Here is a 26,112-nt window from a genome sequence, read left to right as displayed (position 1 = left end):
GCTTTTCAAAATCTGCAGAAAGCTTTTCAAAATCTGATGCTGATTAGATGGAGTTTTAAATGTAATCTTCCTCATTTATGTGAAGATGTGTGGAGTTTTCTTTTGAGATGTTTTTGTCTTGGGTTTTTGTTTTTGCTTTTTGGCATCTTCCTAACTGCTTCCACAAGTATTGTCATTGCCTGGATATTAATAAATTAGATCTTAATTAAATATTTCTCAGGTAGATCATCATAAAGTGGTATGAACCAAGTATTTGTCTTCAGTTCTCCAGTATCAGGATAGTTACTGGCATACGGATCTTTTCCAAGGCTGACGTGTGAACCTGAAAGCGGGCTTATTTACCTTCATAGTCAGAGGACTTTCATCAATGGCAGGTTTGTTGAAGGGCCAAGAGCAAGAAGCCAAAAGGGATGGAATAATTCTAAAAAGTGTATCAGGTAAATACAAATACAATAACAAAATTATTACAGATACTTGTTATTAAAAATTCTGTTCCAAGTACCATGTTAGGTCTTTGCATATATTACAATTTGATTAAATTTTAATCTTAAAACTCCTCTTTGAGGTAGGTGTTGTAATTGTCATTTTATATGTAAACAAATAGAGAATCAAAACTGATGAATAATTTACCCAGGATGACACAGTTAATAGATTGGCAGAGCTGAGATTAGTACCCGATTCCAAAGTTCATCTCACAAACCAAGAACTGCCATTTTTCAAGTGTGTATTTAGAGAAATGAAAGAAAATTGTTGGAGTGCCTATAAGAGCTCTCTTTAATCAGCAGCTATGTAGTTATCCCAGAGGATTTAAGTTTGATGAAGAGTATAATGACGTGAGCATATGGATATGCAAGACAAGAGATATAGAGGTATTTCTTATGTTTTTGAGCTGTGCTCCTTTTTCCTCTGTTTAACTTTGTATTTAAGTGAGCATGTGCCTTTACATGTAATTAGGCTTTACCTTCACCTTGCTAGAAGTTGATACTGTTGCCCTTAAAATTATTATCATACATATTATCTGGGATGAAACATATAAACTTTATTATTTTTTAAAACTTTTTATTTTGTATTGGGGTATACCCAATGAAGGGATTCCCAGGTGACCCAGTATGTAAAGAATCCACCTGAGACATAGGTTAAATCCCTAGGTGGGGGAGATCTCCTGGAAGAGGAAATGGTAACCTACTCCAGTATTCTTGCATGGAGAATGCCATGGACAGAGGAGCCTGGCAGATACAGTCTATGGCACCACAAAGAGTTGATCACAACTGAGCACACAGGCACACATAGGTGATAAACAATGTTGTGACAGTTTCAGGTGAACAGCAAAGGGACTCAGCCATACATATACCCGTATCCATCCTCCCCCAAACTTTCCTCCCATTCAGGCTACTACATAACATTGAGCAGAGTTTCATGTGCTACACAGTAGGCCTTTGTTGGTTAGCCATTCTAAATACAGAAGCACCCATTGAAACATACGAACTTTAGCTGTTACAGTCAGTAATACCAACTTCTCTGTCTTGTCCAGATGAACACGTGCAGTTCATATTCAGATATGCAAAGGAACCTCATCAGTCTAGATTCGTCTGAGCTCCGTTGTGACAGTCTGGACCTTCCTGCAAGCTGTAAGTATAATTACATACACTAACTATTCTCCAATCCTTTAAAGTTGCAAATATACACTTTTTGTCCAGGTACTGACATCTTTGAGCAGCCCTCTTCAGTGTGCTCAACCCAGCCTCTTCACTTAGTTCACTGGGTTCCAGGAAGAATCAGAGTCTCATAAAGAATGCTGCCTCTGATCATTTAATTCCAGGCTGAGCAGGGTAAAATCAGTTTGAACTTCACCAACATTTGCAGTCTATGAAAGCAAAATTCAAAGTGTTGGCATAATCAACTGTATTAATTGGATAGAATCTGACGATGAGGAACCAAATACGTTAAAAAGAGGGGAGATAAGAGTTGATTTTTTTTTTTAATTGAGGGCTTCCCTGGTGACTCAGTGGTAATGAGCATGCTTGCCAATACAGGTACAATCCCTGATCTGAGAAGATCGCAAATGCCTCGGAGCACCTAAACCCCTGTACCGCAAGTATTGAGCCCTTCTCTGGAGCCTGGGAGCCACAACTACTGAGCCCACATGCAGCAGCTACTGAAGTCCCAGGGCCGTAGAGCCCCATGGCTCTGCAATGAGAAGCCAGCACACCACAACTAGAGAGAAGTCCCCGTTTGCCACACCTAGAGGACAGCTTCCGCAGCAAAGAGAACCAGTGCAGCCAAATAAATAAATAATTTTTTTAAATAACTAAATTAAAAAATTTAGATAGCAAATGATTTGCTTGCCCAAAAATGGTCCGTGGAGGTGTAAGCATCAAAAAGCACCTCCAGTGTTCTGCTTTCACCAAAAACACGGAAGGAATTTCCTAGAAATGGTCAGGATGTAATTATGGAAAAAATCCTCTTCAGACCTTTATATGCTCAATCATTGCCAGACAGGGTGCTAAACATGGGAGATATAATAGGAGCATGGTCCTGACCCTCTTGCTCAGAGAAGTACATCAGCTGTCCTGTACAGTAAATGTGAAAGGAATCACGAAATAAATATAAAAAGGACACAGTGGGTGCCCAAAGGAGTGGTCATCTCTGTGATTCTAATAAAGTGAATTCATAGCAATCATGTAAGGTTGTTCAGTGAGATAGCAAACTCTCCCATGAAAAGGTGAAGCAGAACCTGAATGAACAGATAAACAGGAGTCAAGGAACAAGAAAAGGGGTTTTGAAGAAGCAATCAGTTCACAGCAGTCCTAAGACGTGAATGATCTGGTAAGTGTTCTCCATCTTTAATATCTAGGATACGAATTTCACAAAGCAGAACTGCTGCTCTACGTCGTCAACTCCCCCCTCCCCCACTCTCCGTCGCCACCCCCCCTAACAGATACATCAGGTGAGCAGGGCTCAATTATTCGAATTAAATGTGTGACCTGGAGCAACTCCCGTCACTACTCAGAGCCTCAGTGTCTTTGCCTGAGAAGTGAGGAACCCTGTCCGCTCTAGTCCATTTCTGCTCTGAATTGAGAACAGTACAAGAAACCAGAAAGGAAAACTCCAGAGAAACAAAAGTGAAAGTGCCCAAAGGAAATACAATAGTAAACAAAAGCACAAAATTCTCTATCTCACTGAAAAATGTGGCAGAGTTCCAAAACACTTTTTTTCAGCAGCCCGTGAACACGAGACTTGGGAGAGAATGAACTATCACGCCCTCTGAATGTGAATGACATGAGTGTAACGCGAATCCACCTTGCTCCATGCAACCGTCTTCTTAAACAATGCTCCGTGACCCCGAACAACCATTTATTAAGATTTTCTTTCTAGATAAGTCAATCCACGAGGAAAGGTCGGTCCCCTCCTGACAAACCCCTCGGAACACCACACAAGGGTGTGTTCCGCTTCGGGATGAGAGAGAAAAGGGGGTAAAGAAAGAGAGGAAGGAAAGATTCAAACTGATATTAGATTTTGCCTAGTGTTGCCACGCGGCTGTTGTGCACAACAGCAGGGATGCAAACTATTTTAAAACTTGGGAAATACGGTAGCCTTTAAATTTGATCGTTTCTTCCTTCATGTTAGTGAGACTTCTTTGCACCTAACCCAGAAAGGTACACCCGCCTGGGAGCGAGAGCGCGAGCTCTGGGGTGGACCAGCAAGTGGAGGCTGCCAGAATGGACCAAGCTGACAGCTTCGCAGAGCGTTGGCTGAGGGTGTGGGACCGCGACCCGCAATCGCCAAGGCTAGAGGGGTCGATCTGGACCAACCGATGTCAGAGGGCTCCCTAGGTGGGAGGATGCTCCGGACCCGCCCCGGGAGCCTCCCTTCTCCGAGCAGAAGGAAGGGCGCTCAAACGCGTGCACACTCAAACACACACACAAACACAAACATCCTTCCCGTGGAGTTGTGTCTCGTCTCCCTTTTGTTTTTCTCCCTTCCCGGTCAAGAGACCCGGAAGTTTTTTTTTTTTTTTTTTTAAATCCAGTCTCTCTCTTTTCCAACCCCCACCCCCCCTCATCTATCACATGGCAGAGATAGAATAAAAACAGAAAAATGGCGACGGTCACGTTGTGGCGAGCACGTTGTATCCTTGCTGCGTCATTAGATAATCCTCATGCAAATAGCGGGAAGAACAAAGGAAAGGGGGGGTCCAGGACCCCCCCGGGGGCGCAGGTGGGTGTGGGGGCGGCGTGCCGGGCGCGGGGGCGGCGGGGCGCGCGCCGAGCCGGGCGCCGGCGGGAGACGTGCGGTCGCGCGGGGCTCGGTGCGCCGAGTGTCTACGTTCGTGTGCGCGCCCCTGCGGCGCGGTGGAGCGCTGGCCGGGCAGCTCCTGGCCGGGTCTCGCTGCGCCCGAGCCCGCCCGCCCGAGGGCACGGGAAGCCGGAGGGCTAGGAGAGCGGTTCCGGCGAGGCCCGCCGCGACGCACGCACCCTCACACGCACACGCCGCCGCGGGGCTCGGCCGGCTCAGCGGCCGCGCGGGGGGCGGGCCAGGCGGCGGCGGCTGGGGCTGAGGGCGCGCCGCTGCCCGGCGCCCGCCCTGCAGCCTCCGCGGGGGACTGCACGCAGCTCGCCACCTCGGGGTAGGCGGCGGGGCGCCGGGGCGGAGGCTCGGGGCGGGCTGGGACCCCGCACGGACTTGGGGTGTTGCTGGGCTGGTTTTGTTGTGGTTGGGATGTTTTTGGTTTTTTTTCTTCCCCTGCGGGGCGGGCGGGGGGCGACCTCGCCCATCGGCATTTCCGCGGTTTACCTCTGGCTCTTGCTGGGGTGTCAAGACCGGCGCAGGTTGAACGAGGGCGCGGGGAGACCCCCGGTGTCCCGCTCCGGCCCCCTGGCGGGGCAGTGGCGCGGAGGGGCGGGGCGGGTGTGTGTAAATGTTGCGCACTCGCTTTTCCCCCACCCCCGCCTGCTTCCAGGCAGCTGGCGTGGGTCCCTTGCCGTCCGGCGGCGACTGTAAATAGAGCCTGGATGTTGTTTACATGAAGGATCCGGCGGGAGGAGTCTGCGAGGAGGAGGCGGAGGAGGAGGAGGAGGGAGGGAGGAGAGAGGAAGACTGGAGTCCCCGCGGCGGCGGTCCGGGGCGAGGGTGAGCCCCGCGCGGCGCGGGCACTGGTCGCTACCACGAGGCCGGGACGCCGGACCCTGGGGTAGGAGGGAAAGTGGGCGCGGGGCGGGGAGATGAGGGGGTCTGTCTGAGTGGCATTTTTAGCTTACAACCTGCCACGCAGATTCTCCGGGGCGAGAGGGGAGGGGTGTGCGGGGAGGGCGGGGAAGCCTTGATTTCTCCGCACGTTCGTGCTCGCATCCCCTATCTTTTCCCGCTTCCTCTCGGGGCTCACCTGTTTATTTCCATCAACCAGAGCTTGCAGTTGTTTTTTTGTGTGTGTGTAGGCATGAGAGGCTGTTCCTTTTATTAGAAGCATTATTGGGGAAGGAGGGGTGCGTGGCTGTAATTTATGCCGGTCTCGGTCGCTTTTCAAGAAGGGGGAGGGGACTTGGCGAAGATCGCCTGCTCCCGGCCGTAGCTGACCCCATGGGCGTAACCCCTGCCTTACCCCTTCCGAAGAATCTTTTCCCTCAGCTACCCGCAGGCCAGCTGCCACCTTCTTGGAGAAGGACCACACCTGTGCTTATTCCTCGCTTTGGAGGAGAGGTGAGCTGAAAAACCGACCAGCTTTCCCAAAGCTGTTAACCAGCCCTCCTGTCCCAGAATTGGCCAGAAAGTGCTGCTTTCACCTGCCGATTGCGCTGGCCACATCCATCCCCCCACCCACCCTTGCAAGTTGTCTACAGATGTATCGGGATTTTTTTCTTGCCTCTGGACCTGCAGCTCACAACCAGCAACTAACTGCTGGGTTTAGACAGAAAGAAGTGATCTCCTTGGGTTTAGTGTGCGTTCTTCGTTCCCCAGTGGGTCTTACGATGGAATCTGCCACCTCTATTCTTTTGCTAAGAGCTTAGTCTAGAATCTGGCCTGAGTAACCAGTTTCTGGCTCTCTTTCTCTGGGCCCCACCCTGGCCCCTCTTGGTTCTCCGGAGCCAAATACGCCTCCCAAGCAGAAGGCACACCCTGCCCTAAATCTAACCATTCCAAAAGGGAGGAGGAAACAGTGGAAGAGAAGGGACCCAGGGGTCTTCTTTCTGTCCTGAGTATCCCCAACAGCAGTTTCCTCTTCAACCCTCCAGCATTTATAATCTCTTTATTCTTCTTATTAGCTGCTACCCATTTTTGCCTGTAGTCCTATGATAGATATTTAGGTGGGGATGGAGGTGTGGAAAAAGAGATGTCACCCCTTTTCCCTCGTGTGAGACATTTTCATTCTCAGTCTTTCCATTTTTGAGATGCTTAACAATTAAAATATGTAAATATGTTTGCACGCTTATTTGAACTTGTTTTCTTGCTGGCTAATGAATAGCTGGGACTCAAAAAGGAGGGGGAGAAAGCGATGAGAGGTGTACATTCTCCCTTAGGTCCCCTTTATGAGCATCCCCCAGAGTTGCTGGAGGAGACCCTTCAATGAAAGCCAGCAGTCTCCCTTCCATGACATCACCACCTAAGCCCTTCCAACTTTAGCTTCAGAACAGGAAGAAGGCTCAAAATAGAACTACCTTAGGAATCCAGCTCCTTTTAGAAGATCAACTTTTAAGTCAGCTGCAGGAGAAACACTGAACTTTGACACGCAGAGAGAAAGCTGCAGTGTTTGTAATTGGTTCCTTTGGGGAAGGGTCTGGCGATACTTTCCATGTGTATTCAGAAAAGCTTTTCCCAAGATAAGTTGAGTACCTAAGCCGATGAATGATTAATTGAATAGTTTGAGATTCATTTATTGAATTATTCATGTGTTTCAGTATGTCAACAGTAACAAGTACTTTTTGGAATGAATTAAAGAGGGGCTCCTAGAATGTGTTTCAGGGATTTTACTGGAGAGAGAGGAGGTTGGTGGGGGGTAGGAGGGAACACTTGAAGGAAAGGAATCTGAGGATGCAGTGACAGCTGCGGTGAGTATGGAAGTTGAGAGGCTTACTATAAACAAGGCCTGTAACTTTTACAGGGTGACTAATATCCTGGACAAAGAAATAATGATGGCAGGATTTTCCACCTTTACCTTGAAAGTTAACTTAGTATCTTTGAATCATGATGTTTCCATTTTTATTTTTCCCTGAATTCTCAGAGCTGAAAGAGTTGTTCATTCTTTAGAAGGGGCTTCTTAATAAGTGATCATCACTGGCGTATTAACAACTTAAAGATTAGGAGGGCAGAAAATACCTGACATCATTTGAGTAACCAGTGAGTGCTGTAGAGTGACTTGCTGGGTGAAGGGTTCTGATTTTAAAAAATCCAGGTGACAGGATCTTCTGTAACTGTATTAGTACAGTAGCCACTAGCTACGTGTGGCTGTCAAGCACCTGAAATCTGGCTAGGGTGATAAGGAACTGGTTTTTAAATTAAAAATTGGTGTTCAGTTTTTTGGAAAAGTTCATTATGTTTGGAAGTTGGGCGTATGTGTCTACTTTTTAAGCTGTGAATTTTATGAAATCTACAGATTATTTCTGATGAAATTTTAGTGTTTGAATTGAGATGTGTTAAGTGTAAATATGCCCTGGATTTCTAAGACTTAGTACAAAAAAGTAAAATGTCTCATTAATAATGTTTATATCGTTTACATGTTCCAATGAAAATACTTTGGGTGTATTGTGTTAAGAGAATATGTTGTTAATGTCATTTAACCTGTTTATATTTTAGTTTTTTTTTTTTTAATATGACTACTGGAGTATCTAAGGTTGCAAACATGACTTGCTTTTTGCTTATCTGGGACAGCACTGGTCCATGGTATCACTCCTTTTTTTCTTGGTTTTAATTTCCAAAGAGGTGACTGCAGGAAATACAGTTATTTCATGTTAGTCAACCATTTACTTTGCCCTGCTATTTTTCATGTGGATTTGGGGACCCCCAAGAGTACTATTATAGTACAAGAAAGTGTTAAATAGTACAAGTACAGTATAATAGTGGCGGCCCTGCAGATTTCTCTGCGGGAGGCATGCCCCGCTCAGGAAGGTCGGTAAAAATGTCCAGGGTATTGGAAGCGCTGGTTAGGGGTATCATGAGAAAATGTAGAGACCCACATATTGGGCCAGACCTGCTTTTGTAAAAGGTTTCTGGGAATACAAAACTATACCAGGGAAGCGTGTGTGGCACTCGGTGCTACAGTTGTGACACCTGGTGACATCTTAGTGATGCCACGCACTTTTTTAAAATTTTCTCTTTCTCTGCTTTTACTTTCTGCCCCCGCATCATAGCTCCACTGGTGGGAATCAAGCTCACAAAGTTGCTGACCCCTTTTCTCAAAAAAAGTATAATGTTGACCTGAATGGAATGTTGATATCTTTGGAGTTTGGTTTTATCTATTGAGGTTCAGTAAAGACACTGGAAGGGACTTGGGCGTTTAGTACTATCCCCTCATTTTACAGATGACAAACTTTCAAGTACCTTGCCTGTTGACATATAGACCGAGGAGTTCAGTATATACTTTTGTTGATAACCTATTTAGAGAATCCCTGAAAAATGAAGAAGTTTGTCCATGAATCAGTCAAGTATTTGTTGAGCTTGCACTTTGTGGGAAGGACTGTGATTAATTTTGTGAAGGGACATGAAGAGAACAGTCTCTGACTTCAGGAACAGGACGGTAGACTTGAGGAAATCAGATGTAAACAGAACCAAAGTAAATCACAGTTTAAGATCCAGCACATCATAATGAGTGCAGTACCCCTGTGTCACAAGTAGAAACGTGTTCCTTTTCCGTGTGTTACAAGTAGAAATGTGTTCCTTTTCCAGATGTAGGAATAGAAGCTCTGAGTGGTGGACTCTGCAGGAGAGGACTGTGCTTGTGTTTCCGCACCAGCCCAAGGCTCTAGAAGTGGAGGTCAGTGCCTGCCTTTGGTATGGCCCCCCTTCAGCTGTCAGTTACGGGAATTTGAGAAGTAAGACCCAGCATTGCTAAATGCAGTGCTGAATCTGCTAAATCACAGATTAATAGAAGATGACCAGAGTTTTTAGAGATGGTTAGCTAGGGGTGGATCATGTTGAAGTTAGCTGGTATATTTCTAACTAGTTATTCTAAAAAAATACGATAACAAAGGTGAAATGAAGGAAAGCTGACTTGTGAGCAGACTGAAATCCAAAATCTGGGGCAAAAATTAAATCTTAAGCAAAATCCAAAAGTGAATTAAGTTGATAGTTGGACTACAAGTGTGTATGCTGAGTACATGTGTAAAGGGGAAAGACCCATAGAATAGAATACTATATTCTATCAAACATTAAGCAGGATGGTCCAGCTGCTTATAGATTCTTAGTCTCCTGGAGCTTTGGGGGCTAAAATCCCTATCATTTCATTCCTCTTTCTGTCTCAACATTACCGAATATAGAGCTTCTGTGTTAGCTTTTTTCTACGTGACCTGCTGAGGTTATGGAGCGTGACTGTTTGGAGTCCAGTGCTTGGAATGGCTAAAACAATGTCACCCCCTCTGTAATTAGTCCCAGTTAATGCTTCTCTGTGAGAATTGGGGCTGACTTGGCACCAGGCAGTTGTCCTTGGCTTTTCCTTGACGTTTTAGCTGATTTATTTCTCCTAAAGAAAGAAAAAAAAATATGTAGCCTCCTCATTCCAGGTTTCCTACTAATCTTGACACCACTTTAGTTTTTAAACACTCTTAACAGCAGAGCTTTGCCATGAAACACAAATATACGTTCTCTCTCCTCCAGACAAAGCAGTAGTTGACGTTTGGCATCTTCTGTTGACAGTACATTTTTACATCTTGACAGTTGGGTCAAATTTGCACATTTTGTAATGTCACCAAGTTGGATGGTAGTTTTCAAGTTGGGGAAGGAAAACAATCAGTAAAAGACGGGTGGATTTAAATTAAGCAACCTATTTGAACTATTTTAGTTTTTAAGTATTGTCAAATATTTTGCATGCCAGCAGCTCGTTTCATGGTACTTTCACTTATTTAATATATAATCAGATACTTAAAAGTTCAAAATCATCGTGTTTTCATTTTCATTCCGTTGATATGAGACATGACATATTTTTTGTGTTCCGTGAGGTCTAAAACCGTGTTTTTAGTATACCAGTTTGCCAGTAGTACTTTCTAGATGGTAATGGTGCATTCATCATGAAGAAATTGTTCTCAGTTGTATCATTTTCAGCATAGAAGAACTGAGTTTAAAACCAGGTTGATCTTCGGGGGAACGCGTTTTACTTTTCCTTTCTCCCTCTTACTGTGCAGTAAACTTCTGTACTGTAACATGAGCACCTGCCATCACTTGTTTTAAAATTAAAATAATTCAATTTTTTAAAAGAAGTATCTATTGACAAATGTTTTTGGTAGATTTAGCTTTTTTAAATGCACATGTAGAAGAAATAACTTCCAAGAGAAATAAAACATTTTTAAATGTTTATTAGTATTTATAAAATACAATTTTGAAAACTCATACTTTTGCTTCCTTGAAACTGCTTTAGAATTATTCTGAGAAAATATTAATTTAATGATTCACAGTTTAATGGTAGTTTGCTTTTTATTATTATTTGATCCCTTGGCTCCCTGCTGTATCCCTGCCCCTTCCACCCAATTTAGGTGAAAAAGAAATGAGAGGAAAAATAAGGAAATAGGAAATACTCTTTACTTTTTGCACCAAAAATCTTTAGTTGTCTAATTTTTGGTCATGACTAATAGAGTGAATTTCAACTTTGCAGTCCGTTATAGACTTTTAAGTTCATACTTGTCGACTTCATATTTAGATGTTCAGTTGCACTACCACTCTGTTTGCAAAGAATGGTCCAGTAACTACTAAGTATATCAGAGTTATTTGTGCGTTCCCATCTTTACCTACCCTCCAGTATCTCAGAGGAAGTATTCATGTTTTCCAAAGCCGACAGCACCAGAACTGTGGCTGGGAAATATTAGGTGGTAATCTTTTTATCTTCTTTGATGTATCAGCTATCTAAAATTTTATTCTCAAATAATCACAATATTTTTGTTCATGTAACAGATATTTATAATTTGGGTGAAAATATGCAACTATTTCCAGTAACCTTAGGGTAAGGGAATCCAGGTTTTTTTTTTTAATCTTCGTTGCCCTCTCCTGTTTCAACTCTGTATTGCGTCAGCTGGCTAAGACCTAGGCAATGACTTCTTTAACTTTTAGATATTTCTGCACTTTAGAGAGTTGTTTTAATTTGTATGCAGGTGGATTATTTCATTGGATATTCCTTTTCTGAAAATATAGTCAGTTTCATAGTGTATAAAGTTAACAGTTGAACTGGCTCACTGTACTCTACTATTTTCTGACCTCTGCTGATCTAAAGAGTTGATTCATCTCTTTGACTTATTTGAAGTACAGTGCTGATATCTAATTTGCATATAATGGAGTCTTTGAAACCGAGCAAATGCCTAATTGAAAACACAGTTATTTTTCAAACATCTGTCAAGTTCCACTCATAGTGAAATAACTTGAGAACTTAATGACTGACATGGAAAAAAAATGAGTGAATCATGGCTTTAATGAGTTGACTATTCTGAAGCTTGAATTCCAGTTTGAGAATCTTTTTGTACTTCTTATTAAAAATACATCATCCCTGAAGATGACTTCAGGGTACGTCTTAAAGGTAATAGGTAGTTTCAAAGCAAGTGATGTGTATATGTTGATTTTTTTAGAAGGCATTCCAAAGGATGTTAGCAATCTTTCACCATAACTGTAGAATTGACATTAACTATAGTGAAAAACACCCTGTAGGTGTGATATAAATATGTAATCATTAGTGTCATCAATTTGAGTACATTCTTAGCACTCAAAGCAAGAACAATAGAAGTCTTTCTGCGGGAGGGGGTGGGGGGCTGATGCGTATTTCTTCTTAAATCATAAACTCCCACAAGCTCCTGCTTCATGACCTGAGACACTGAGAAAACTAAAAATTTTAACCTGAAAGTAGACGTTTTCAGAATCTTTCTGTTTGCGTAAATTGTGTAAACTGAACACCCACTTGATGGAGTTGAATGGCTGGGTTAGGGCAGAGAAAAAAGCACCAGCTTCCATCGTTTGACATGGGTTTGAACTCAGGTTCAGTGTAACCAGTGGTGTGATCAGGTAAATCACCTAACCTCTCTTCAGTTTTCGGGTTTTTTTTTTTCTTTTTTTCTTTTTTGGCTTTCTTGCACAGCATGTGAGATCTTAAGTTTCCTGACTGAGGATTGAACCTGTGCTCCCTGCAATGAATGTGCCCATTCTTAACTACTTGACTGCTAGGGGAGTCCCTAACCTCTCTTAGGTTTTTATTCTCTTTCTGTAAAATGGTGTAATGAAGTCTAACCTATTCCAGAATCCTTTTGTGATGAATTAATGAGTGATTCATTGACAATCCCATAGGGTTCTTGTGAAAACCAAAGCAGAATGCACATAGAAAATTACTGCATGTTCAATAGATGTGAAGTATTATTGCCATGTTGGATTATGAGCACTTTGAGGGTAAGGACTGTTTCTTATTTACCTTCAATTCCTGGACATCCAGAAGATGTCTGGAAACATAGTAGACCTTCAGTAAGTTTTTATTGCATGAATGATTGAGGTCAGGAAAATGGAATCAGTGAATCCATGCTCAGTAGAGGTAACGCTGTCACATAGAGCCAGAAAGCATGTTTGATGTATTCGTGGTTGTTCATTATTAATATGTATAAATCACATGTTCATCATTCATCTTAATATAATTTAGCCGGCCCTTTTACTATTTCAGCCTCACCAGTTACTGGGCTGTGACCCTGTTTTTTCTTCTGCTTCCCCACCTTCCAGAAGGGGATCTTTTAGTCCTTCACTTCCTGGGGAGCCTTCAGAGGGAGTCCTGCAGCCACCCGGAAAGGATGCTGCCGGCCGACGCAGAGACTGACAGGCTGCCCTGGCTCAGTTATCACAGTGCTGATGCTGTCCATTCTAAAGGTACAGTACTGTGATAACTGAAGGATGGCAGCCATCTTGCCTTCCATCAGAAGAGCCGCGCCGTGCCTGGGGAGGAAGACAGAAGACGAAGGATGGCCTGTGAAACAGTGGCGGGACCCAGAAGCCCGCTACCCTGTCCCTGCATTGGTCCTTCCCTAGAGCCAGGGGGTAGTCCATCTGTCTTTGCCTTGTTTCATGATACGAGGCTGAGGAGGAGTTGGGTAGTAGTCTGTTCTGTGGTACTGATTGGACACATCATTAAGATCTCTGGAACATTTAAGAGACTGATGCTAGGTAAGTGCTGAGTGTGGATTAGTATCAGAGACATTTGTGCCACTTTTATAAACATAAAAAGTTACCTAATCAAATTAGCTTGATGTCGTCAGTATTGGATGTTCAAAATGAAATTTAGCTTAAACGGAGAAAAAAGTCCTACGTGTTGAACGGTATTCACATTATAGCATGAATAAAATCCCATCTTTGTCTTTAAGGAATTTTTAAGATCTAGTCTAATTCAGAAAATACGTGTTGAACGCGCATGTTATGGCTGCTGTCACCTTTGCGTTTGTGGGCGTGTGTGCTCAGTCATGCCTGACTCTCTGCAACCCTTTGGACTGTAGCCTGCTAGGCTCCTCTGACCATGGAATTTTCCAGGCAAAAGTACTGGAGTTGCCATTTCCTACTTCAGAGGAATCTTCCTGACCCAGGGATCAAACTCCTGTCTCCTGCCAATCTCTTGTATTGGCAGGTGGATTCTTTACCACTGAGCCACCTGGGAAGCCTCTGCTGTCATCTTTACATGAAAATAAAATGTAAATAATTTTACTTATATCAAATAATTAAGGAGTACCCTGCAGTGTCATCTAGAATATGTCAGTTTCAGGGCTGTGAAGGTCTGAATATCAGCCCAGCGTCAGGTGGGCACAAAAGACTAGGACATTGAACAGAGCTCACATCTTCAGCCTGGATCCTGGAGTACTTCTGGGGTGAGAGGTGGGGTTATTGGAGAACCTAGATTTTCTCATATCCCTCCTCCCTGAAGACTCTCAAGGAAGCTGTACACGTGGAACAGCAGCAGACAAGGATCAGAGTACATGACCTGATTATGTGTTAGTTACGTCATAGTCTGTTGCAAGGCTCAGGTAATTTCATGTAGTTTAGCTTCAGTGCCCTAAACAGAAACCTCTTAATATCTTCCTAGGCTCACATCTGTACCTGTTAACCTTCCCACTCCGTGGATAACTGCCTAGTATAGAAACTAAAGCAGTGGGCAAAGAGAGAATATAGAGTCTGCTGAGGTTAAGACCTGCCACCACAGGTCAAGAAGAGCCAGGGAAGGAAAAATTATATATGTGACCCTTTAATGTACAGAAACTACCCAGTATGCAGCATAGCCAAGTTGATGTCTTAAGCCTGTTTTATTATCAAGTCCTTCAGTGGGACAGAGGCTAGAAGAAAGGTGACTGGGAGCGAGTAGAGAGGCCTAAGAGCTTCCATTTCCTGCCCACCCTACAGTCAGACATTCCTGGTCACCATGTTCCTTTGCTGGTCCACACAGTCCTCTGACCCTCCTCTTCCCCAACCAAAGGCGCTGTTTTTGGAGGAACCCCTTGAGCCACACCTGATTGACCCTGAATTGCTTTCCATGTGGCATTGACCACCGTCTGACCCTCGACCTCCACGTCTGCATACACTCAGGGTTTCTTCAGACTGCACACTGCGGTTTTGATTAGTTACAGGGAGGGACAGTTCTGCCCGATTGTGTGTTATACTACCAGTTCTGAAATTCCTTGGAGTGTCCTGCTCCCTTAAACAGAAAAGGAATTTCTGACAGAAACCCTGGAAGAACTTCTAAGAAAGGAAAGTTCTGGGATTGGTGAATTCTCAAGTAACAAAGCACTCCCAATTTATAGTGTTATAGCAGGTGGAAAAAAATGCTTCAGGGAGTGATGTGTTGTGCAATCATTGGCCTTAGTGGGGATTTCACCACCTTCCTTGATCTTCCTGTTTTCCCATTACTGGTTTTAGAAAAATTCAGATTTTATACTTAGCGGACCTTGACCCCAGGGTCCACACCCATGGGCTGTTATGGAGCTGAGTGTTGGGTGTAGTTTGGAATCACTCCTGCATTTCTACAGACTGAACCTTACTGGGTCCTATTTCCTGTCAACAGGAAAGCCTGAGCTCAGCCTGAGATGTGAACTACAGAGGGCCTACCCGAGAAGTCCTTGGCATTTAGGGGCAGTTCATAGATGCAGGGTGTTCCCAACAGGTTAGGCAAGAAGTGATGCAAGAGAAGTCTAATGGTGTTTTTCTGCTGCTTTATTTGAAACATAGATACAAAGTGTGTTTGGTTGGTGTTTTCATTGTATTCTTCAGTTGAGGTGTGAGAATGGGAACCCTGGAATTACACATAGAAGTAGCGTATGATGCAGCATTTCTGCTTCCAGTTATGCACCCAAATGAACGGAATCAGACATTTTTGCACCTGTGTTCACAGCAGCATGCACAATCGCCAAAAGGTAGAGGCAACCCAAGTGTTTGTTGACGAACATATGGATAAGTAAAATGTGTGTATGTACAACAGAATATTATTCAGTGTTATTAAGGAAGGAGGTTCTGACACTTACAACATGGGTGAGCCTTGATGGTAGCTACGTGAAATGAGCCAGACCCCGAAGGACAAATAGGGTATGGCTCTTCTTACATGAGATTCCTAGAGCAGTCAGATTCATAAAGCCAGGGAAATGATGGTTGCCTGGGGCTGGAGGAAGGGGCAAATGGGAAATTTATGTTTAACGGAGTTACTGGGGAAAATGAAGAAATTCTGAGATGAATGGTGGTGGTTGCACAATGTGAATGCACTTATTAATACTACAGAACTGTACACATTAAAATGGCTAAAATGGTAAATTTGATGTCAGTTTTACCACCACCACCAAAAAAAAAAAAAAAAGCCTACGTAATAGCACTGTTGCAGCCAGTGACAGGACTGAGTTGATTGCTTTCTTCTTTAGACAGTCTTCAGTGTGAAGATAATTGCTGTTTCAAATAAGCAATTAAAATGTAATTCCCATGTCTCTATGCATTTAAAGTTCTCTAATCTGTAGATTGTTAGACATATTTCCAGAGTTTCTGACATAGCATAGCTTTAAAATTTTGTAAAATATAAAGAAAAGGAAGTATAACAGAGTGCTGAAAGCAGAGTGAGAAAAAGGCCTCAGCAAGTAGGCAGATGAGGCTGCACCTCTTGCTGGCTTTTATGTCTTTTCTGGTGAAATTGAGCAACTCACCACACCTTTTCTTTTTTCTCTTTTTTACATTTCAGTTCTTTTCAGTTGAGTTTAGTTCAGTCGCTCAGTCGTGTCCGACTCTTTGCACCCCATGAATCGCAGCACGCCAGGCCTCCCTGTCCATCACCAACTCCCGGAGTTCACCCAGACTCACGAAAATATACTTATTGAAATGAAATTCATATGCCATAAAATCCACCATTAAAGTATACAATGAAGTGGTTTTTAGTATATTCATAAATTCATATAACCATTGTCACTGTCTACTTCAGATCACTTTTTTAAATTTAATTATAGGAGGATAATTATAACAATGTGACGGTTTTTGCCATACATCAACATGAATTGGTCATAGGTATACATGCGTCACCGCCCCCCCCCATCCTGAACCCCTTCCAGTTCCCTCTGCACCCTATCCCTCTGGATTGTCCCAGACCACCAGCTTTGGGTACTTTGCTTCATGCATCGAACTTGCACTAGTCATGTATGTTACATATGTTAATGTACATGTTTCAGTGCTATTCTCTCATCCCACCCTCGTCTTCTCCCACTGAGTCCAAAAGTCTGTTCTCTACATCTCTCTCTCCTTTATTGCCCTGCATGTAGGATCATCAGTATCATCTTTGCAAATTCCATATATATGCATTAATACACAGTATTTATCTTTCTGACCTACTTCACTCTGTATAATAGGCTTCAGGTTCATCTACCTCATTAGAACTGACTCAGATGCGTTCCTTTTTATAACTGAGTAATGTTCCATTGTGTATATATACCACAACCTATCCATTCATCTGCCAACGGACATCCAGGTTGCTTCCATGTCCTAGCTATTGTAAATAATGCTGCAGTGAACACTGGGGTACACGTGTCTCTCTAAAGTCTGGTTTCCTCACGGTGTACGCCCAGCAGTGGCATTCACCGGATCTTTCTGTGCTCCAGTTGCCTCAGTTGTCTCCTGCTTTGGAGTCATGGTAAAGATGAAATTTTATGTGTGTGTTTATAGTTTGTATTGTATGCATTTTGTGTGTGTGTGTATGATTATTTTGATGACCAAAGAAACATTTAGGCATTATTTCTTATTCTCAAGATGTAGAAGTAGTGTCTGAAAAGAATAGAGTTAATATTTTAAAATAAAGTTTTAATAAAATCCTAACTGGACTTGTCATTCAGCTCTTCTTAGCCTGATTAAAAGGAGCATTCTATAGCTTGCTTTCCATCATGAAATATTTTTCCTATTTGTTATTATGTGTTTAAATTTGAAAATAAGAGAAGTAAAATCATAAGAGACTAAAAGTAGACAGTAAAACCCTTCCCTAAGTGATTGCATGTGTTATTAGCCATCAGTAAAAGGCATCATTTGTGGACTGCATCCACATCCTCACAAAGCTCTCACTTGGATTCATGCTCTGGAAATCAGATTTTGATGGTAAGAATGGCCTCCACCAGATCCAGTGTAGACCCCAACCCTTGATTATATCATCCAAAGTTGGAGCAGAGAGTTAGCTCTTACCTCTGCCATGCCAATTTCAGGTATTTTGCTGTGCCTCATATAATCCATTCTGAGCTTCTCTGAATAACCAACCAACTGTAAAGGCACCGCACATCTGTTGTACTACCATTAAACTGACTTCTTCCAAATCAATTGTTTATTGAGGCAGCAAGATTCTTGTGTTATATTTCATGCAGAGTTTTTTCCCCCCTAAAAATTGCTCCCTTATAACACTGGATTCATATTTACAGTTAATCCTCGCCAAAGAGTTGATTTTCACCATTACCGTAAGAGTCTTTTACTACACAGGTTTTTAAATCAGCATGAACAGGAGTAATAGAGACATCAAAAACCACTTTGTTTTATTCTTCCATATGCAAAACATGATGTGAAGATTCTTGTCGGGAGGGAACGCCAAGTATGAGAGTGTGTGCCTGGAACATTCTCCACTGGAGTTTCTTATACTTAAATTGGTTGAAGGGGGTTTGTATTGTAATGAATGCCCCTAATGTAATATATATTGAAACAATTCACATAATTGAAATGGATTAAAGTAAGCTGATGATGCCTTGTTTTATGCATTTGGACTGTTACTGTATTTTTATTTTTCATGAGATTATGAGGAGATGGATAGTGATGCTGAAAAGTGGGAAGCTGTAGAGGACAGATCCAGTGTGGTGAGAAATTCATTTTCATTTTCTGCCAGTCTCTTTGTAAATGAAATTCCAGACATATTATTTAGACTCCCATTGCTTGCTTTTTTCCCCCCCACTTTGAGTATCTTTGGACCAGGAGTATCTTAGGGTCAGTGGGGGTACCGCCTAGAACACTTTGCTGAGAAGACTTTAGAGGCCACAACTGGGTTCCATAGAAAAGAAAGTGAAAGCCACTCAGTCATGTCCAACTCTTTGCAACCCCATGGACTCCATACAGTCCATGGAATTCTCCAGGCCAGAATACTGGAGTGGGTAGCCTATCCCTTCTCCAATGGATCTTCCCAACCCAGGAATCGAACCAGGGTCTCCTGCATTGCAGGCAGATTCTTTACCAACTGAGCTATCAGGGAAGCCCCAAGCCCCAAGGTTCCACAGAAAGGGATGCTATAACCACCTGTCACGTCTACCTGTGGTCTGCTCTCAGTGTCTGTCATCGGCATCAGACTGAGATGCAGGGGTACATTGCTGACACCTTTCCAGCTATCACAGTATTTTTAATACAGAGGTTTAGATCCTCTGGGAAGGCAGACATTCTCAAAGTTAGATTGATAGACTAGATTTCTGGGAAGTTATGTCATTGGGAATATAAACACCCTTTATATGGGGAGGGCTTCATGGGCATCTAATTAGCATGTCTACTACATAATGTATAGAATTATGTCAACATAAATCTTCCTCATTTTTTATCATTCACTGGTTCCTGCAAAATTAATACTATAAAATTTGCCACATTTTAGTAAATGCATTTTAAGCAGTCTTGTATGGTTTATATATGTAGAACTTTGTGCAAGTAATTAGGTCTAATAGGCTAGAAGAGGACTTCCTTTTTTTAAAGTTGTCAGGATTATTTGCTTAGGATGAGTCAGTGTATGTTGAATGTGCATATACCAAGGCTCCAGTTTCATCCGGATTCAAATCTTCAAAGTAAAAGAGTTCTCCACTTTTCATATTTGAAGAACCTGAGGAAGCTCACAGAAGATCTTCAGCACACAAAGCTAGTAAGTGGTAGAGTAGGGGTATGAATCTAGAACAAAACTGTGAGAAACTAAGCTAATAGATATTAATCCTACCTTCTTTGCTCGAGTGTAGATTAGTAAATGAGCCTTTGAAAAGGAAGCCAGCATATGTCACAGCACCTTCCCCCATCCACTATGGCTGCTGTTACCTATAATTACCTCTAAAAAAAATTTGATCATGACATGTTTTAAATTCCTCCAGTGGCTTCCTTGATGCTGTTGAAATCAAGACTGTTGGCCTTAGCAAGCTCCGTTACTGAAGATTCCTATTGGAAGGGAATGCCAAGTATGAGAGTGTGTGCCTGGAACATTCTCAGCTTGAATTCCTTATATATAAATTGGTTTCCACCTACCTCTCTGGTCCCATGTCTTGTACCCAGTTGACTGGCCCATCCTTTGTCTGGGGAATCGCTTCTTTCCACCCGTGGTACATTTCCTTCTGCCTGAGGCACCCTTACCATTCACTTCACCTGGTTATCTTTTGTCCTTTAGTCTCTGATTAGTTAATTCCTCAGAGAACCCTTCCTGACAGTCCCATCTGTGTCCAGTCCTGTGGCACTCTGTATGTTTCTTTCAGTGTACTTGTTAGAGCTGAACTACATAAATGCACGTGTGGGGTATGTGTGTGTGTGTGTGTAACATGTCATTAGATTGTGAGTTCCTTGAGGGCAGGGACCATGGCTGTATCTATTGCTGTGTTCACAGTGCCTGGCCCAGAACCTGCTATGTGACTCAGTAGAAACCTAACGTGGTATGATTTGCCAAGTGGGGTCCTTCCTGTTTTCTAAGAGTGAGTGAGAAGAGTCCACAGTTAAAAAGGTGTTTAAAATCCCCACTTTTCTGTGAACAGAGAACTGCAGCTCTGTGACAAGCATTTTTCTGTGAAACTTTAAGGTGCCATTTGACAGAAGCGGCTCTCAGATGGCCCTGATCGCTCACACCCATCCCTGTAAACAGAGGACCAGGAGCGGGAGAGAGCCTCGTTCAGAGCAGAGTTGCCCTTGGAGCTCATCTTTTGTCTGAAAGTTGGTGAGCCACCAGCTGTGCCATAAAGAGCTCCCCACACCCAGACTCTGCAAAGCTGAGAGAAGGGGTGGGGGGAGGAGGAGGAAAGGAGAGATGCAAACTGGATGGCACAAGGGTGTGAATTTCTTGGACTCCATGATCAGTGCACGTGAGTCTGTTGTGGCTGGGAAGACCTCTGGTGATCCAGGGGTTAAGAATCTGCCTTTCAATGCAAGGGATGTGGGTTTCAGTCCCTTGTCAGGGAACTAGGATCCCACATCTGTAGGGCAACTGACCCTGAGCACCATAACTAGAGAAACCTGCATGCTGCAACTAGAGAAGGCCCTTACACCGTAGTGAAAATCCAGCGCAACCAAAATAAAGAAGGCAGCTTGGGACTTACGTTTTCTGGCTAGTGCCCTGCAGGAGAGCCACCCCCACATCCTATGAGTGGGTCCCAGGAGTGAACCAGGCTGTGGATGGTATCCCAAAGGATAAGCCTCTGGCCAGTCAGAAAACCCACCCCCAGCAAGGTGGGGTGGTCCATGTGGGAACCCTTTCTGAAACTTCTGAGCCCCATTTGATGCAGAGCTTATTGGAAAGATGTCATTTGAGCAGAACCTGCTCTCAGGTTCACTGTCAGGAGTCATGAAAGGAACCAACCAAGAAAGGAAGCTCAAGGAGACGAGGTGAGGCCGGGGATGGGAAGGTAGTGGGCTGACTCTTCCAGCCCACCCCCTGGAGCTTTAGGCCTCCCCTTAGCTGGAGAAGGTACAGAGCTTTGTACTGATTATTGAAATCCTCATCAAAATGAAATGCTTGGTGGCTCAACTTGGTAAGAGGTTACTTTGAGGCCCTTACTACTCACAAGGAAGGGGGAGGTTTTCAGAGCACAGAAGTGGAAGATAACTGGACATAAAAGTTTCATGTTCACTGATTTGAAAATCAAAATAGTTAAAATTATTCATTAAAAGGATGAAAGGGCTATAAAGTGCCCCTTTAGATAGAAGTTTGCGTGTTGATATTTCTTTCCCTAATAAGCCCCCTCACTGCCACTTATACCATGTTGAAGGAGTTGGGAATATTAGTTCAGTCCTAACACTTCCAACAGCCTGTTAGCTCCCACTACTGTCTCCTCTCTCTTCTCCAAAAAGCAGAATCCAGTAAGGACATTTCCCAGTAACCCACCTCCTAGCACATTTGCCTGAAGGTGCCGTGCATGAGGGTAGATGGAAGTTAACTCCGTGTTACCAGTATGTTAAGTAATTACCCAGTGGTATGAGTCCACATCTTTGATCGTTCTTCTTTGTGCCTGATAGATTGACTAAGAATATCTCAGTGCAGAACCAGCTGGCTTAAAAAACAAAAACTTGCAGATGCACCTGCCTTTAAGCGTACTCATCCTACCTATAGACCAAGTCATAGACTGACAGGGACCTTCTTCCTAGTTGTTAGCCCAATCAGTGTACTGTTGAGGATAGGAACCCAGGAGCTCATTTACTCCACCATTTTTCAAACACCGTGGGTTTGAAATCGATTAAATGTGTGTTGATGCTGCTGCTGCTAAGTTGCTTCAGTCGTGTCTGACTCTGTGCGACCCCATAGACAGCAGCCCACCAGGCTCCCCTGTCCCTGGGAGTCTCCAGGCAAGAACACTGGAGTGGGTTGCCATTTCCTTCTCCAGTGCATGAAAGTGAAAGTGAAGTCGCTCAGTCATGTCTGACTCTTCGAGACCCCATGGACTGCAGCCAACCAGGCTCCTTGGTCCATGGGATTTTCCAGGCAAGAGTACTGGAGAAATGTGTGTTGACCAGCATTTAAAAAATAAAACGAGGGACTTCCCTAGTTGTTCAGTGGTTAATACTTTGCCTTCCAGTGCAGCGGATACAAGTTTGATTCCTGGTCAGAGAGCTAAGGTCCCACATGCCTCGAGGCCAAAAAGCACATAACAAACAATGTTGTAACAAATTCAATAAAGATTTTTAAAATCTTTAAAAATTATTTAAAATCAATAAATATAAAACAATAGAAAATAGCAGTGCATAGCTTGTGGTAAAGTAATATTACTCCATGAAACCTTGCCGTTGCCTGCTTCAGTGTATGTTTGTGAGTGTGGAGGGGTGTTGTTCCGTCACTAAGTCGTGTCTGACTCTGCGACCCCATGGACAGTAGCCCACCAGGCTTCTCTGTCCATGGAGTTTCCAGGCAAGAATATTGGAGTGAGTTGCTGTTTCCTTCTCTATGGGATCTTCTTGGACCAGGGATTGAGCCTGGGTCTCCTGCATTGGCAGGCAGATTCTTTACCACTGAGCCACCTGGGAAGCCCTTATGAGTGTGTACTGGGACCCCAATTTTTTTTTCTATCTGGGTTTCAGTTCAGTTCATAAGTTGTTGGTCAAGATGTGAGATTCTAGATCATCTCACTATGTATTGCAAATTTTGGAAACTAAAGCCCAGAATGGTGAAGACACTTGTCCAGGGTCAGTAGGAAAAGAGGAGGAATTCGAATGTGCATCTCAGTCTCTTGGGTAATGTTTCCCCTTCTTCTCACCAGCCTAGAGAGAATAGCGAAAGTAATAGCTAATATTCAGTGAGCAATTACTATGTGCCAACCACTGTGTTAAATACATCATCTTATTTCATAGGGAAAAGGGGTTGGTTGGTATTGTGTTTTGTTTCAAGTAAATGTTCATGGTTGAACAGTGACTAGACCAGATACAGAAATGGTGAGTTAACATTTAAAGTTTTTATAGCAATTTGACAGAGTAACTTTAGGTCTGATTACTCTAGTAATAAAAGCATTGGCTTGCATTTTATGTCTTTAATAAACAATTTTCTAGCAATTCATTTTCATTGTGTTTTATGAAAGTATTAGTCCATGATGGATTAGAAATAAGGTCAAACGTGGTTCTCCACCATGGATAGTTTGAGAAGCACTGACTTAGACCCAGCCAAGCCAACAAGCTTTGTCCCTTGAGGCATCTGTAGTCATTTTGAAGTGCCAGGTGGTCATAGTTACCTCTGGAAGGGGCAGATTGCTGGACACAAGCCCCCTAACAGCAGAGAGGCGGGTTACTGTGATATCTACAGTTAACGAGGGACTTCGATTCTAGAAACAGCTGCCCTTATCTTGGGGTGACTAGCAGAAAAGGCCCTGTTGTCAATTAATACCCCAAAGCTTTCATTTATTTCAGAACTTGAGGAAGTGGGACTGATGGGGACGCTTTTCCCCTCTGGGAAAGCAGAGAGAGCTCGTTCCTTGTAAAGTTGCCCATGAGAAAAAGTTCAGCACAGAACAAATTAAATTCTCATTTCCCAAGACTCTCCATCAGAGTGGTAACAGCAGAAGGACGGTGCTGCAGCGGTCTCTGGGAAGAGAGGGCCGATTAAAGGGAGCTTGTGGATCTCCTCAACTTGCAGGCTCTGTGGAGGGAGCACACTTCATAAATCCTGATGGACTGATTTTTGGCTACATCCTCAGATTTGTACGAAGAACTGTTTTGAGTGAATCAGTGTGTCTTTGTTTGCATCTTCTGGAATCCTGAAGACTGAGCCAAGGAGTTAGCAAGGCTGAGCCCTGTACTGAGCATTTAATCAGTTGAACACTTCCTTATGTTTCCCTGGTTTGTGCTCATAACAAGTGACCTTCGTCCAACTCCTCGCAACACACGATTGTGGAATGTTCCCTCCTGAGGAACATGCTTTGTTTTTTTCATTGTGAACACACTGAAAATCTCTGAAAATTCAAATGAGTTTGGACAGTGGTAATAATGTAAGCTAACTGTACCTGCTGTGTGCCCAGTATTCTACATATGTATTATGTTCTGCATATGTATTCAGTTAGTGTTTACATGCTAACTGTTCCAACAGCCCTGGTCAAATGGGGGCGGGGGCAGGGGAACTAAGGCTTAGAAAAATGTGGTCACTTACCTGAGTTAACTTGTTCAAGCCTCAGCTTCTGCATCCTTATATTTACTGCAGATTCATATCAGCATCCTTGTACAAGTGAGGCAGTGCTAGAACCCCAAAGTCATAATATTTTCATTGATTCCTTTCTTCTACCTGTAAACACTGTTGGGACCTTTTGGTTTTGATTTTGAATACACATTACCTATTCAATAATTCAGGAGTGGAATGATGCACATGTAATTCTGAGTCCTGAGAATTCAGAAGCCCCCATGGTAATAAAAAGCTAACATTGATTAAAGACTTTCTGCATCACCTGTCCATGCAGTAATTTTTACCCTCATTCTCTTACTTAATCCTTTAACATAAACCACCTCCTTCTCCGTATCCCTATGTCTGCTTTCTTTTGTTTTTTAAATTTTAAAATAAAAAGAAATGTTTTTTAAAATCTCTATTTTATATTGGTGCATAGTTTTTTTTTTAATAACATTTTTGTGGGCTGCAAGGTTTGCAGGATCTTAATACCCCAACCAGAGATCAAACCCAGGCCCCAGGGGAAGCATGGAGTCCTAACCACTAGACCACAGGGAATTCCTGGCTTATTTTCATGTACTGCTTTTGCATAGTCTGCTCACTAGCATACTTCAACTTTCTTTACTTATTGCTACTTCTCCCCCACTAGGATGTAATTTCCATGCAGGCGGTGTGACTCTTGAGCTCAATGATAGAAGTCCCCAGCTAGTAGAACCAGGCTTGGTATATACTGTATATATAGTATGTAGTGCTCAAATACCTGTTTCATGAACAGCCCTTAGAGGTAAATATCACTGTCATCACAAACTGGGTTTTGTGATATTAAATGATGTGCTTAAATTGGAAGCAGTTATTCCTTTTTACTTCAAAATCAGTTTTTAAATGTTAGTGGTAGTAGCTTCCTATCTCTGCTACATTGATGGAATGAAAATTGTAACACACAAAAGAGGAGGTCGGATTGGCTTCCAGTACCCTCCTTAGAGCAGATAAGCGGTGTGTGTTTGTTAAATAGATACATTTGCAGTAGTAACTATAGCTACTGTTAAAGTAAATCAGACATCCTTTTCTTCTACCCTATTGTGCCCCCAAGTTTTATAAAAGAGTGGAGGACAAGCTTTGTCCTTTGATGAATGACTCGCTAACACAAGATGGCTGCTGTTGAAGCCGTTGTGGGCTTCTCATGAGATAGAATTTCAGAGTTGGGAAGGGCCTGGGAGATGTCCTGGCCAGCCTCCCTAGCTCTCCCCTCCAAGACACCAGTTTGTGGACTCAGGTCCTCCTTCACAGGACAGCCTGTTCCATTGATGGACAGATGTATTGTCATTGGATGGCCGCATTGTCAGCAAAGTCTTTGTACTGAGCTGAAGTGAACCTCCAGGTAATTTCTCCCCATTGGTCTGCATTCTGCTTTCCAGGGAATGACAGAATAAATGAAATCATCATTTCACACATCAGCCATGCCATTCAGATAGTAGTTTACTTGTACTCCGCCTTAGGTTTCTCTTGTCCCAGTTTCTCAGACCTTTCTCAGAGCATCCTTCTAGCCATTTCCCCATTGCACTTGCTCCCTTTGGCATGCTCTCTGGCTTTGTTCAGACCCAACTGAATCATGTTCTCCAGTG

The 26,112-nt window shown here is 43.2% G+C and overlaps 2 long non-coding RNA genes across 2 annotated transcripts; both read left to right on the top strand.

Annotated features, from left to right (window-relative positions):
- The first annotated feature begins 322 nt into the window (after positions 1 to 322).
- LOC147375538 (uncharacterized) lies at positions 323 to 2,313 on the top strand. The gene is made up of 3 exons (XR_015160215.1): positions 323 to 437; positions 1,532 to 1,628; positions 2,034 to 2,313. It is a non-coding gene; the product is annotated as an uncharacterized LOC147375538 (long non-coding RNA).
- A 1,757-nt stretch (positions 2,314 to 4,070) lies between these two features.
- LOC147375537 (uncharacterized) lies at positions 4,071 to 24,911 on the top strand. The gene is made up of 2 exons (XR_015160216.1): positions 4,071 to 4,218; positions 23,746 to 24,911. It is a non-coding gene; the product is annotated as an uncharacterized LOC147375537 (long non-coding RNA).
- The last annotated feature ends 1,201 nt before the right edge of the window (positions 24,912 to 26,112 follow it).

This window comes from Bos grunniens, chromosome 3, assembly GCF_055505025.1.
Source record: "Bos grunniens cultivar Pamir isolate PY7600 chromosome 3, Bosgru_T2T1.0, whole genome shotgun sequence".
Taxonomy (NCBI): Eukaryota; Metazoa; Chordata; class Mammalia; order Artiodactyla; family Bovidae; genus Bos; species Bos grunniens.
Note: the sequence above shows the minus strand (reverse complement) of the source record. Positions and strands in the feature narration are given on the sequence as shown.